Below are 13,717 nucleotides of genomic sequence, written 5' to 3' on the forward strand. Positions count from 1 at the left end.
TGTTTCCGATTCTGTGTCTCCCTCTCTCTCTGCCCCTCCCCCGTTCATGCTCTGTCTCTCTCTGTCCCAAAAATAAATAAACGTTGAAAAAAAAATTTAAAAAAAAGAGAGAGAGGGAGACATAGAATCTGAAGCAGGCTCCAGGCTCTGAGCTGTCAACACAGAGCCCGACATGGGACTTAAACTTATGAGCCCCAGAAGATCAGGACCTGAGCCAAGGTCTGATGCTTAACTGACTGAGCCACTCAGACGTTCCTTCAACCCATTTTTAAAGAATTCTGTCTTGACACTAAAATCAGTCTAGCTCCTGCACCAGCTCTCTTTTCAAAATAAAACTCTTTATAATGACATGTTTCTTTTTCCATTTAAAATGAAATTCCTTTATTTTCAATATCTCCAGTATCACTCTTTCCACACTGTCTACCCTTTCACAAATATCAACTGTTCCAACATCCACATATGAACACAAACTAGGTATTTTTTCAAAATCCTGTGTCACATACAATATGTATTCCTTAACCACTTAATATGTACAACACTGAGTCTTTTCTTTATTTAATTTCTGTATATATTTTTATATGTCATTGATGAAGGTTTTTAGTCCTGTTTCTGTTTGTTTTTTGTTTTTGCTTTTTTTTTTTTTTGTCCTATGTTCTTAACATCTTTTTTCGTCTTTTTTTGTATGGAATGGTGTTTTTTATAGATACAGATTTTAACCTGAAAATAAACAGCTATAATAATGCTAACTTGGGACTAAAGAATTGCAATTCAGGGAGCACAGATTCTAGTAGAAACCCAAGTAGTATTCTGCTTGTAGGAGGAAAGCAGAGGGTTTTCTGAGGTAAAAGGCTACAATTACATGATTTGAAGAGAAGGGAAAATTTTTTCTATGGTTGTTAACAAGATAAGCCAACCTGGATCATACATTGACTGACTACTGATTCTGTCTTTAGAAAGTCCACAACCATCAATTTCATGATCAAGATGTCCATTCCCCCTCTGACTTCTCAACCAGTTGTTTAAAATAATTGCCATACAGGGGTGCCTGGGTGGCTCAGTCGGTTAGGCGTCCGACTTCAGCTCAGGTCAGGATCTCGCGGTCCGTGAGTTCGGGCCCTGAGTCGGGCTCTGGGCTGATGGCTCAGAGCCTGGAGACTGCTTCCGATTCTGTGTCTCCCTCTCTCTCAGTCCCTCCCCCATTCATGCTCTCTCTCTGTCTCAAAAATAAATAAACGTTAAAAAAATTAAAAAAAAATAATTTCCATATTGCCCATTCTGAAAGTTTTGGCCCACTTCAAGCAGAGACTAGTTAAGGGAGTAGCTCTGCATTTTTAAAATGGCTTCAGTCAAGTCAGTTTTTCACAAATGTATATATCTTTTCACAGTGGGACTGGCTGCACACACACACACACACACACACACACACACACACACACGTTATTTCATTATATAGATATATGAATCTTTTCAATTCTGGAAAAATTAATTATCAATTTATTTCAAGAAGAGTCCTATTATGTTTTTGTTTTCTCTTTTTAGAGAAATATATCCAGGGAGTTAAAGTTAAACAACTATCTCTCTGAAAAATAAAAATTAGTGATAATCAAATGCAAACAAAATTGAAAAAAGAATTTGAACATTGTAGTAAGTACCATTGAAAATTTTATAATCTTTGTAAAGTAATTTGTCAAAATACTCTAAGAAATGTAAATAGTTTATTTAAAGTTGAATAGAATTCCTTCTGGGAATTTAACCTATGATATTATAATGCATATGACTTATTTAACACATTCATTATGCATCAAATGTGATTTGATATTTTAAATATAATACCTACCATCCAGGAAAGGTCTTCAATTTTGAGCTTAAGTGATACTTTTAAGCAGGGAAATGTTTCCAAGGTCATACAGGTAGTCAAGAACTAAGAACTTAAGCTTAGATTTGTTTAATTTCATTGCTTATTCTTTTCCTCCCTTTGTGACTACACCATGTTTTATTTAAAGGTTTGATTCAATAACTCAAATGGTATATTTTATTACAATGTTTTCTGTAATATTAAAAATCAGAAAAGCTGAACATCAAATATTACAGAAATAACTTGATAAAATTTTAAATATTAAAATGGCTTCTAAGATTATACAGTGCACACAGTATAGAAATCTTAAAATTGTTTATGCTACAGTAAAGATAAAGATGGAAATATTATTAGCTTTACCCTACAGACTCTACTGAAGCATAAAATCATTAAACAAATTGCAAATGTAAAAAGCTACAAATAGTTGGTACTATAGAAGATTTTAAAACCAGTATTGTGAGGGAAGGGATTCATTTTTCAAGACCAATAACCTGGAAGTTGGCCTTTGCAAAGCTCCATGGAAACCAGCCAGAGCCGACTTCTTAAAGCAAGGAAACCTGATAAAGGTTTGAGGTAGAGAATAAACTCACCCACTCACCGTGTCATAAGAGATATCATCACAAATGTAGACTTTCCCATTCCCCATCACATTCTAAGGAGTCATAGAAATCTAGCAGGGGTGGCTGTCGTATTCCTGGAGAGGGACTCTGAATTTTGGACCAAGTGACTTTTAAGATGCTAGTGATTATATTATAATGCTTGTTTTACATGGGCATGTGTGTGTGTATGTTAATATATATTAATATATAATATAGTTAATATTTGTAGTATTTTTACCTTAAATAAAAATTCTTCTCAAAAGGGTTAATGTTTGAATAACTGTAATAGAGAGATGATAAACTGAGGTTAGTCGTAATTGCCTTGGAAATATAACTGAAATTCTCCTTCACTATGGACACATGCAAATGAACAAAGTAAGATTTGGATTATATATCAGAGTTTAAATTATGCTTTAGTCTGAACTTTTAAAGTGAAATTATTTTGAAACAGAATTATTTTAGAACTGATTTCTTATTAATTCATATATTACAGTTCATATGTTAAAATTTTAAAATTAGTTTAAATTTCATAGACTACACATGGTAAGCCCTGCTAGTATTTAAATTTAATACCAAAATAATTCTTGTCAAATATGCAGCCTGGTAGAAAGCAATGCAGATGGCTTTATATGAAAATCTGTGTCATTAGAGAAATGTTCCAGATTGACAGTAAAATGTGTTGATAGAGTCATAACCAGAGTCAACTAACTTTACTGAAAAACCAGGAAAATGATGGTAGTTAGGCTGAGGACTGAGAAGAACTTTCATTATTTATTAACTTTTTTTGGCATAGGGTGTTAATGAGTGACAGCTTTTTGCATATACGAATGTGCAAGAACACACATAAGCATGTATGTTTTATCACCATAGAAAGAAGAAACATTTATGACTCCTTTACAGTTATGAATGATTTATTTAACTTGTCCTTGCTTCTAAGACATGAGCATTTCCCCTAATCCTAAAATGGTATTGATATCCCAGAGATTGAAGTTTATCATGTTCAAAAGTGTAATAATAACTCTGGGTATTTTGGGGGATTAAGTTGTATGACAACTATAGTTCTGGAGTTATGCAAGCCCCAACCATAAATTAACCTCAGGGCTAGATTGTGGCATCAGTTTTCTCCTAATAAGTTTGATGTTTGTTGCTATTTTGAGTAAGGATATTTGGAATTGAAACTCAATGTGTCCTTTTCTAATTTTATGTAAACATGATGAGAGTTTTGTCTGGACAAAGGTAGAAGCATCAACAACAACAATACAACAGCAACAATAGCAAAAACTGGATGAAATCTATGAAATAAATATTTTCACACATTGGGAAAATGTCGTTTATATTCTGAAATCAATGAGAGGAATAATCAAACAAGGTGAATTTTACAAACACCCTGTCTTTCTTACTGGAAGCCTTCTCCAAATCGCAGCGCACAGGTGGGGAAATGTGCAAAACAGGGAAGATTTCTGACTAGATACAGATGTCAGAATGCAAGGATGCTACGGTGTCCAGAACCAGCAGGCAGAATACTGGACAGAAGGGAACTACTCCGAGAAATGGCTTGAAAGATCTTTGTAGAGAATCACTTGAGTCGTTGTCTGAATACTGACTGTACAGGTATAAGGCAAGATTCTTGGAGGGTACCAGAAACAGCTACTGAGCAAAGATAACAATTAAGGAGCTATCATCTGAAGAATCAATTCCCAGATGACACCCAGAACAGGAACAATCAAGTTCTGATCAGCCAGGGTGGAGAGGTTTTGATGATAACTGAAATTTTCAGTAGAAACCTGAGAAAGCTCATATAAATAATGGTACAAATCGGTCTTAATGTTAAATCTAATCTGTCTAGTCTTTGGAGTTTTCCAATATAAGATTCAATCATCTGCAAACAGATAGTTTTTCTTTTTCCTTTCCTGTTTGGATGCCTTTTATTTCTTTATTAGAAATAATAAGTACAATGAGGTTAAATGATACAAAATCAACATATAAAAATTAATTCTGTGGGTGCCTGCGTGGCTCAGTCAGTTAAGTCTCTGACTTGATCTTGGCTCAGGTCATGATTTGTGAGATTAGCCTCACAATTGAGCTCTGCAATGACAGCGTGGAGCCTGCTTGAGATTCTCTCAAAAAAAAAAAACATAAACTTAAAAAGATCAATTGTGTTTGTACATAATAACAGTAGAAATTAAGAGACAATCCCATTTACAATAGCATCAGAAAGAATAAAATGTTTAGGAGTAAATTTAACAAAGGAGGTTGAAAGACTTGTATGATGAAAACTACAAAATGCTGATGAAAGAAATTAAAGAAAACCCAATTACATGGAAGCTTATTACATGTTCTTGAATTGAAAGACTCAGTATTGTTAAAATGCCTGTACTACATAAAGCTTTCTACAAATTCAGTGTAATCTCTGTCAAATTCACAATGACATTTTTTACAGAACAAATAAAAAAAACCCTAAGTCCATATGGAATTACAAAGGACCCTGGATAGCCAAAACAATCTTGAGAAAAAGGACTTAGATAGAAGCATCATATAACCTCATTTCAAAATACATTTTAAGACTATAGGAATCAAAACAGTATGGTATTGTCATAAACACAGATATATAGACCAATAGAACACAATAGAGAGCCCCAAATAAATGCATGCATGTACAGCTAACTGATCTTTGACAAGGATGCCAAGAATACACAATAGAGAAAGGATAGTCTTCAACAAATGGTGTTAGGAAAACTGGATATCCACCTGAAAAATAATGAAATTGGATGCTTATCATACATCATACACAAAAGTCAATTCAGAATGGATTAAAGGCTCAAACGTAAAAACTGAAACTGGATATCCTAGAAAAAAAACACAGGGATAAGCTTTATGACACTGGTCATAGCACTGGCTTTTGTGTGTATCACCAAAAGCACAGGCAAGAACAACAAAAGTTAGAAAAGTGGGACTACATCAAAATAAAATATTTCTGCTGCAGAGAAAAGGAAATAATCAACATAATGAAATGTAACTGACATAATAGGAGAGAATATTTGCAAACTATGTATCCAAAATATTGGTTTTAATATCCAAAATATAAGGACTCCTGTATGCAATAATAAAAAAAAAGAAATAATTCAATTAAAATGGGTAAAAGACTTGAATAGACAATTCTCCCAAGAAGACATACAAATGGCCCAAAGGTATGTAAAATGATGCTCAACATAACTAATCATTAGGGGAATACAAATCAAAATCACAATGAGACATCATTTTACACCTGTTAGGATAGCTAATTATATTATTATTTGTTAAGTGTTAGCAAGAATGTGGAGAAAATGAAACCCTTATATACTATTGGTGGAAATGTAAAATGTTATTGATATAGGTGAATTTGCTTCTGCCATTTTGATTTCTGTCTTTTGTGTGTGTCATGTCTATTTTATTCCTCTCTTCTTCCTCTCTTCTATGTTTTCTTAAAAGAATAATTACTAGTATAATGTTTTAATTCCTTGAATTATATTTATACTATACTTGTTTGAATCTTTTTCTTAGTGATTGGTTGATTTTTGGTTTAATAGATACTTCTTAATTTATCAGATTATGTTTTAGATCTATACTAACATAACAAGTATAATGTAGAAATGTTACTCCTACATGGCTGTATCCCCTCTTTCCTTTTTGTTGTACTAATATTATTGTGTCTTCTAAATTTCCTGCAAACTCAAAACCATATTTTTATAATTGTTACTTTATATCATTTTATGTCATTCAAGACACATTAGAAAAGATGCTTTGTTATATTAGCTTTCTTACTTACTCTTCTCTGTTTCTCTTAATTGCTTCCTGTATAATTCAGTCACCATCTGTTGTATTTCCTTATTCTAATAGTTTTCAAATCCATTGTATTTGTGCTTTGTTATTTGACAATAACAATTATCAAGTTTTGTTATTGACAACTTGTTATTGTCAAATATATTACATGTCTATATATTATAGACCCAACAATATAATTATATACATACTAATTTTTACAATTTTTTGAATCCGTTAAAGAAAGAAAGAAGTATACATTTATACTGTCTTCTTTAATTACCTAATTTCATTTACCACTGTTCTGTTGCTTTTTTTTTTCCATATGGAATTACTTTATAGTCTTAAATCACTTTATTTGTCCAAAAGAATTTTGTGTGGTATTTTTTGTAAGTCACATCAGCTGGCAAAAAATTCTGAGGATGTCTTTATTTTGTCTTCATTTTTGAAATATAGTTTTCCAGGATATAAGATTTTTGGTTGACAATTTGTTTTTTATACTTTGTATGTGTCAACTCACAACCTTCTAGCCTCCATTCTTTGGTGTGTGTGTGTGTGTGTGTGTGTGTGTGTTGTTTTGTTTTGTTTTGTTTTTTGTTTTTTGTTAGAGAGTGTAATCAGGGTAAGGGCAGAGAGAAAGAGGGAGAGAGAGAGAATCCCAAACATGTTCTGTGCTGTCAGCATAGAGCCCGAGGTCAGGCTTGATTACAGGAACCCAGAGATCATGACCTGAGCTGAAATCAAGAGTTGAACGCTTAACTGACTAAACCACCCACGTGCCCCAGCCTCCATTATTTCTGATGAGGTGTCAGTTGTTAACTTTATTGGGTTTCCTTGTATATGATCAGTCATTTTTTTTATTTGATGCTTTTTTAAAGTTTATTTATTTTTGAAAAGAGAGAGAACAAGTGAGCAGGAGAGGGGCAGGGCAGAGAGAGAGAGAGAGAGAGAGAGAGAGAGAGAGAGAGAGACCCAAGCAGGCTCTATGCCATTAGCACAGAGCCCCCACACAGGGCTTGAATTCAGGAACTGTGAGATTGTGACCTGAGCAGAAACCAAGAGTCAGATGTTCAACTGACTGAGCCACCCAGACATCTTTTTACTTGATACTTTTAAGATTTTGCCTTTCTCTTTAAGCAGTTTTTCCCCTATAATAAATCTAGATATGGATTTCTGTGCCTTCTTAGAGATCATTGAGCTACTTGGTATTTTTTTAAAAAAATTTGTTAACGTTTATTTATTTTTGAGAAAGAGACAGAGCATGAGTGGGGGAGGGGAAGAGAGGTACTGAGACACAGAATCTGAAGCAGGTTCCAGGCTCCAAGCTGTCAGAACAGAGCCTTATGGCAGGGCTTGAACCCATGAGTCCTGAGATCATGAGCTGAGCCAAAGTTGACCATTCAACTGGCTCAACCACCCAAGTGCCCTGAGCTACTTCAGTATTAGATTTAATGTTTTTAATCAGATTTATAAGTTTTCAACCATTATATCTTTGAATTTTTTTTTTTTTTTTTTTTTTTGGTTCCTTACACTGTCTTCTTTTTTCCTGGAACTCCAGTTAAACTTATGTTACTGTGCTTAATGAAATTCCGCATTTCTCAAAGGTTCTGTTCAGTTTTCTTAATTTATTTTTCCATTTGATTCTGAGACGCATGGGGGCACCTGGGTGGTTCAGTTGGTTTAGCGTCCAACTTCCGCTCAGTTCATAATCTTGCAGTTCATGAGTTCAAACCCCATATTGGGCTCTGTGCAGATAGCTCAGAGCATGGATCCTGCTTCAGATTCTGTGTCTCCCTCTGTCTCTGCCCCTCCCCCATGTCTCTCTTAAAAATACATAAACATTAAAAAAATTTAAAAATATATATGATTCTGAGATGCATGATTTCTATTAATCGATCTTCAAGTTTGATGATCCTTCCACTAGCTCAGTTTTACTATTTAGCATCTCTAGTATTTTTTTTAATTGTGCTTTTTGTGTTATTCCACTCCAAAATTTCATGGTAGCTCTTTTTTAATTTTTATATCTTTATTAATATGCTTTATTTGGTTGCACATTGTCATTGTGCCATTTTTTACTTTTTAAGTATGACTCCTTTTAGTTCTTTTAGCTTGATTATAATAGCTTCTTTAAGGTAATCATTCATCTTCTAAGTATGACTTATAGGTACTCTCAATGGCAATTATTTTTGCCTGTTGTTTTCTTGTGTATGGCTTACACTTTCCACTTTTGCTGCATTTGTCATAAAAGTTTTGTTGACAGTCAAACACTTTAATTATACTTTGTAACAATTCTGGATTGTTCTCTATGCTGCCTTTGTTCTTGCCTACATTGACCTAAAGTAGAGGTTTATCATGCTGAGCTATGGAGGAAAACAACAGGTCTTGTCTCAAAAGATACAGACACTGGCCGATCTTATCCACATGTAATAGATTTTCTTGAATAAATATTTCTTCAATTGTTGTATCACAATAAGAAAATTCTCAAAAATTTTAATTAGATTTTTATTCTATTCACATGTATTATGGTTGTTTCCTTGGAGAGATATTCCATGCAGTTTATCATGATATCAACCTAGAAGTCATTCTCAGATAAAGTATTTTTAATATGTTAATACATCCACCTGAAAACAGGGATTTTTCTTTTTGAGACTGACAAACTGATCTAAAATTTATGTATAAAATTCTAGAAACAAGTAGAGTAGCAAACAGAAAATGAAAGAACTTTTTTTAGGAAAAAAAAGGGTAAGTTGGAAGAATTGCATTAGTTAATTTCAAGACTTTCTAAGAAGTTGCAGTACTTAAGGTGGCATGTTTTTGGCATAAGCATAGATGCATATTAATAAAAGATAGTATGTAGCAATAGAACCACAATGTACAAACAATAGATAATTCATGGATACACCAAGGTAAATATTTTCAACAAAACCACTAGAACAAATTAACACCCATATGGAAAAAAAAGTGAATGTCAATTTTTATTTCACAATACACAAAAATTGTTTTTAAATTCCCATAGATCTCAATGTACATACTAAAATCATATACCTTCTAGAATACTACATAGGAAAAAATCTTAAGTAATTTAATATAAACGAAGATCATGACGAATCACACACACACACACACACACACACAAGAAAAATCTGTTCTTTGAAAGACACTTAAAAAATGTAAAGGTACATTATACATTTGGTTTTTTGGTGTCTTAAAATTAGGTTATAATGATTCTCTATTCTAGAACCAAACTTTTTTTAGATATATCTATTTTCAATGTTTTCTGATAGTCTGTGTGATAAATTATTCAAATAGTACATGTACTTTCTCAAAATTAAAATCTGTTTTTCTAAAGGTGTTCGTAAAAGTACTTGAACCTGGAGTATATTAAGAATCCTTAATCTCAGAGCAGACAAAAGAAAATACCAAAATAGATACTCTACACCCTGAATGTGGATGTTTATAAACAATATTAGCTCCAAACTGGAGAAAGTAAAACCAAATACCATCAATATGAAGAAGTAAATTTCCACATATTTATAATATGAAGTACTACTAAGCAATAAAAGAAAACAAACTGCATACATTCAACAACGTGGATGAATCTCCACAGCATTGTGCTGAGTCAAAGAATCCTTATATAAAGTAACACATGTTGTTTTATTCCATTTATATGAAGTTTTAGAATCGTCAAAATTATTCTGCACTGACAGAGAACAGATTCGTGGTTGCCTAGGGCTGAGGATGTGGGAGATTGACTGCAAAAGAAACTTTTTGTAGTGATGAAAATATTCTGCATGTTCTGATGGCTAAATGTTATTTATCAAATGCATTTGTCAAAACTCATAGGACTCTATAATTAAAATTAGTTACTTTACGTTATATAAGTTAGATCACAATGATGATGATTCATAAAGTAAAACAAAAAACTGAAAAAACAAAAAATGTTTATAGGACCAATCGGAGAGAAAACACAAGTTACTGAATGCCTAACCATATCAACATTTGATCACTATGGTTAGAAATCATAGATAAAAGAAAAGGATCATATAATTTAGTCTGAAGAATTGAATATACACTTAGGAATGGAAATGTTTAAGAACACTTATGAAAACACTAAAAAAATCTAATACTAAACTTATATCAAATAAAGAAGTCATGTGATCCCTGATGTGTTATAGACTCTTAGATTTCTCCTCTCCCTTTCTCCAAATATACCTCAAAATTAATAATTACAAGAGACTCTGTAATTTCAGTGTTTTTAAAAATGTGAAATACTGAAATAGAAGAGTCATTCTAAACAATTTTCAGGAGATACAGTTATTCACATTTTTATATAATTCAAAATGTTACCTTAAGTAATATATGTCAGTTGCATTAAGCATATTGACTTAAACATACATCGTTATTTCAAAATGTTTCTCAAGCTATATCAAACTATTACAATGAAGCATGTCCTTCTGAAAAGTAAATCAAAATGATTAGTCTATATTTAAAAAAATATTGTTCCATTAATTTTGGTTATAGATTATAAAAATGCGATTCTTTGTTTTTAGCTTGGATGATTTCTAGAATTCAAAGACCCAGGGATGAATTTGTCAAATTAAATGTCTTAAGAACTGGGCACCTGGGTGGCTCAGTTGGTTATGCATCTGACTCTTGATATCAGCTCAGGTCATGATCTTGTATGTGAGATCAAGTTCTGTGTGGGGCTCTGAGCTGATAGCATGGAGCCTGCTTGGGATTCTCTTTGTCCCTCTCCCTCAGGCCCTCTCATTCTCTGCCCCTCCCTCACTTGTGCTCTCTCTCCTTCTCTCTCTCTCAAAATAATAAACCTAAAAAAAAAAAAGAATTAAATGTTATTTTTTCAGTGAAGAATATAAGAAAGAAAGTATATTTTTCCAGGGGCAGCTGGGTGGCTCAGCATCCAACTTTTGATTTCCTCTCAGGTCATGATCTCACAGTTTGTGAGATCCAGTTCTGCTTTGGGCTCCACGTAGTGTGGAGCCTCCTTAGGATTCTCTTTCTCCCCCTCCCCTGCTTGCACATGCTGTTTCTCTCTAAAAATAATGAATAAACATTAAATAGTATATATATATATATTTTCCAGTCAAGTGAGATGAATTTCAAAATTGAATCACATTTACTATTGTTTATTATGGCAGTCTTTTTTATATTTTTGAAGCTCATTATTTTAAAGCTTCTGGTAGTTTATCCAATCAAATGTCCTCAATTTTTTTCTTATAGGTATAATAAAATACATAAGGATTTCTTTAAAAAATAAAAAAAAGTATAAGAATATAAGGTACATTTGCCCTTTTATTCCAAATAATAAGTGTTTCTTTAAAAAGTATATTTTAAAGATATTTAAGCTTTGAGAATAATTAACTTGCCTGAAATGGAAACACTAACTTCAAGAGGGTTCTTTTGCAATCTCCACAGCTGTCTTCCCAACACTGAATACATAAATATCATTCTGGCACTATGGCATACATATAATGGCATCAACATACTGCGTTATGACTAGCAATATTATTCATGATCTTTTGCAATTAGTTGTGCTTAAAATGAAGACAGCTGTTAAAGTGGAATCTTTTATCATATGCATGTATTATTAAATTTGCTTCAAAATGGCAATAAAACTGTGAGTGATTTTCAGAGCAGAAGAGCTTCTTAAGAAAATAAACAAATATAGAAAAAGCAAGCATTTATTGAGCACTTTCTCTTAGCCAGACATTTTGCTAAGTATATTATAATGAATTACCTCTAATCCTCACAACGATATTTCAAGTGAGATATTTTCTGCCTTTTAGAGAGAAGAATACTGAAGTGTTAAAATGAAAATGATTTTCCCCATTTTAAACATCTAGTGGTTAACAAGACAAAGATGTGTCTCCAGGTTAGTATGACTCCAGTATTTGGTCAAGGCCCAACATCCCTTCATCCTCACTTCTTATTTCTTCATGATGGCTTGAGTGCTTAAAACTAAAAACTGAGAAAGGAAAAAAGAGTCAAGCAAATTATGGATGCTACATTACTGGAGAAAAAAATGGTGAAGACATTGGTGAGATTTTTGAATCTTACCAAAACCTGTTACTGTCTTCTATTATTCTTTTAGAAAATAAAGGAAAAAATATGTATATTTAAAATTTTGAGTTGAGTACTGAGGAATGAAGAAATTAATGTGTCTACTGGGTGAGTGAAGAAAAAAATTAATCATTTTTGCCAACTGTCTAAGAAATCATGACTGGAGGAAAATAAACTGAATATTGAAGACATCAAACAGGATTCAGAAAATTTAGTGACACATTGCAAGAGATAGGTAATAAGTGGTGGTGTAAGCAAATAGTTTTACTATTTGTAAAATAGTATTTTACAAAAATACTTCATGTTAAAAATGTGTGATAGAAGGGGCGCTTGGGTGGCTCAGTCAGTTAAGCATCTGACTCTTGATTTTGGTTCAGGTCATGATCTTGCAGTTTGTGGGATCAAGCCCCACATCGGACTCTGGGCTGATAGTGCAGAGCCTGCTTGGGATTCTCTCTCTCTCCCTCTTTCTCTGCTCTTCCACAGCTCTCTCTCTCCCTCTCTCTTTCTCTCTCCCTCTCTCTCTCTCTTCCCTTCCCTCTCCCTCTCTGCAAATAAATAAACTTTAAAATGAACATTGAAAAAAGTATATGAAAGAAGTATAAAATAGGAACTGCATTGCAAGAAAATAGAATTTCAAACATTCAGGTGAATACCAAGATTAGATAGTGGATTTGATATTCATGTATTTTGGAGGATAAGATTTGTGCAACAGCTTGAAACCTTTTAGTTTGGTTTCTGTCAATTACTTATAACCTACTTAATACTATCAGCAAAATAATTTTTAAAACTATTTTAGCAATAATTTGAAAAAATTTCCAATATTGACTTCTGAACACTTCACAAAGCTTAAATTGTGATACAAATGTGGCTGTTTCAATTCAAATTCAAACACGTTGAATTACACATTCCAAGTCATTTCATTCTAATAGTCATTGTAAAAATACCATTCCTCTTATTCTCTAACTCAGCAGAGAAGAGTATTGGGTTTTCTATATGAATCATGAAAATTCCTAGAATACCTATAATTCCAGGTTAATTGCTATGATTTTTTACGGCCCTGGGATAGGGAATACCAGTTAGGATGTCAGTTGCTCTTTAAAATAGCATTACATTTAAGTTATCAGTAAAATATATAACATACAATATATGTGTTAATTGCTGGCTTGTGTTATCAGCAAGGCAGAATTCTAGTCAACAGTAGATTATTAGTTATTAAATTTGAGGGGAGTCAAAAATTAAACACAGATTTTTGACTGTATGATAAGTCAGCACTCATAAGCATCATATTGTTCAAGAGTTAACAATGAAAGAAATGGATAGCCATTAAATATTCCAGGACTGAAACATAGACTCATTTATATAGGAGTCTAGGCTAAAAATT

General features: G+C 32.8%; 1 long non-coding RNA gene across 1 annotated transcript in view; it reads left to right on the plus strand.

Moving 5' to 3' along the window:
* LOC101091991 overlaps positions 1-13,717 on the plus strand; it is a 131,849-nt gene that overhangs the window by 44,529 nt on the left and 73,603 nt on the right. The window contains exon 2 of the long non-coding RNA XR_006595952.1: positions 12,060-12,145. This is a non-coding gene — a long non-coding RNA (uncharacterized LOC101091991). The remainder of the gene's footprint in view (positions 1-12,059; positions 12,146-13,717) is intronic.

This window comes from Felis catus, chromosome A1, assembly GCF_018350175.1.
Source record: "Felis catus isolate Fca126 chromosome A1, F.catus_Fca126_mat1.0, whole genome shotgun sequence".
Lineage (NCBI taxonomy): Eukaryota > Metazoa > Chordata > Mammalia > Carnivora > Felidae > Felis > Felis catus.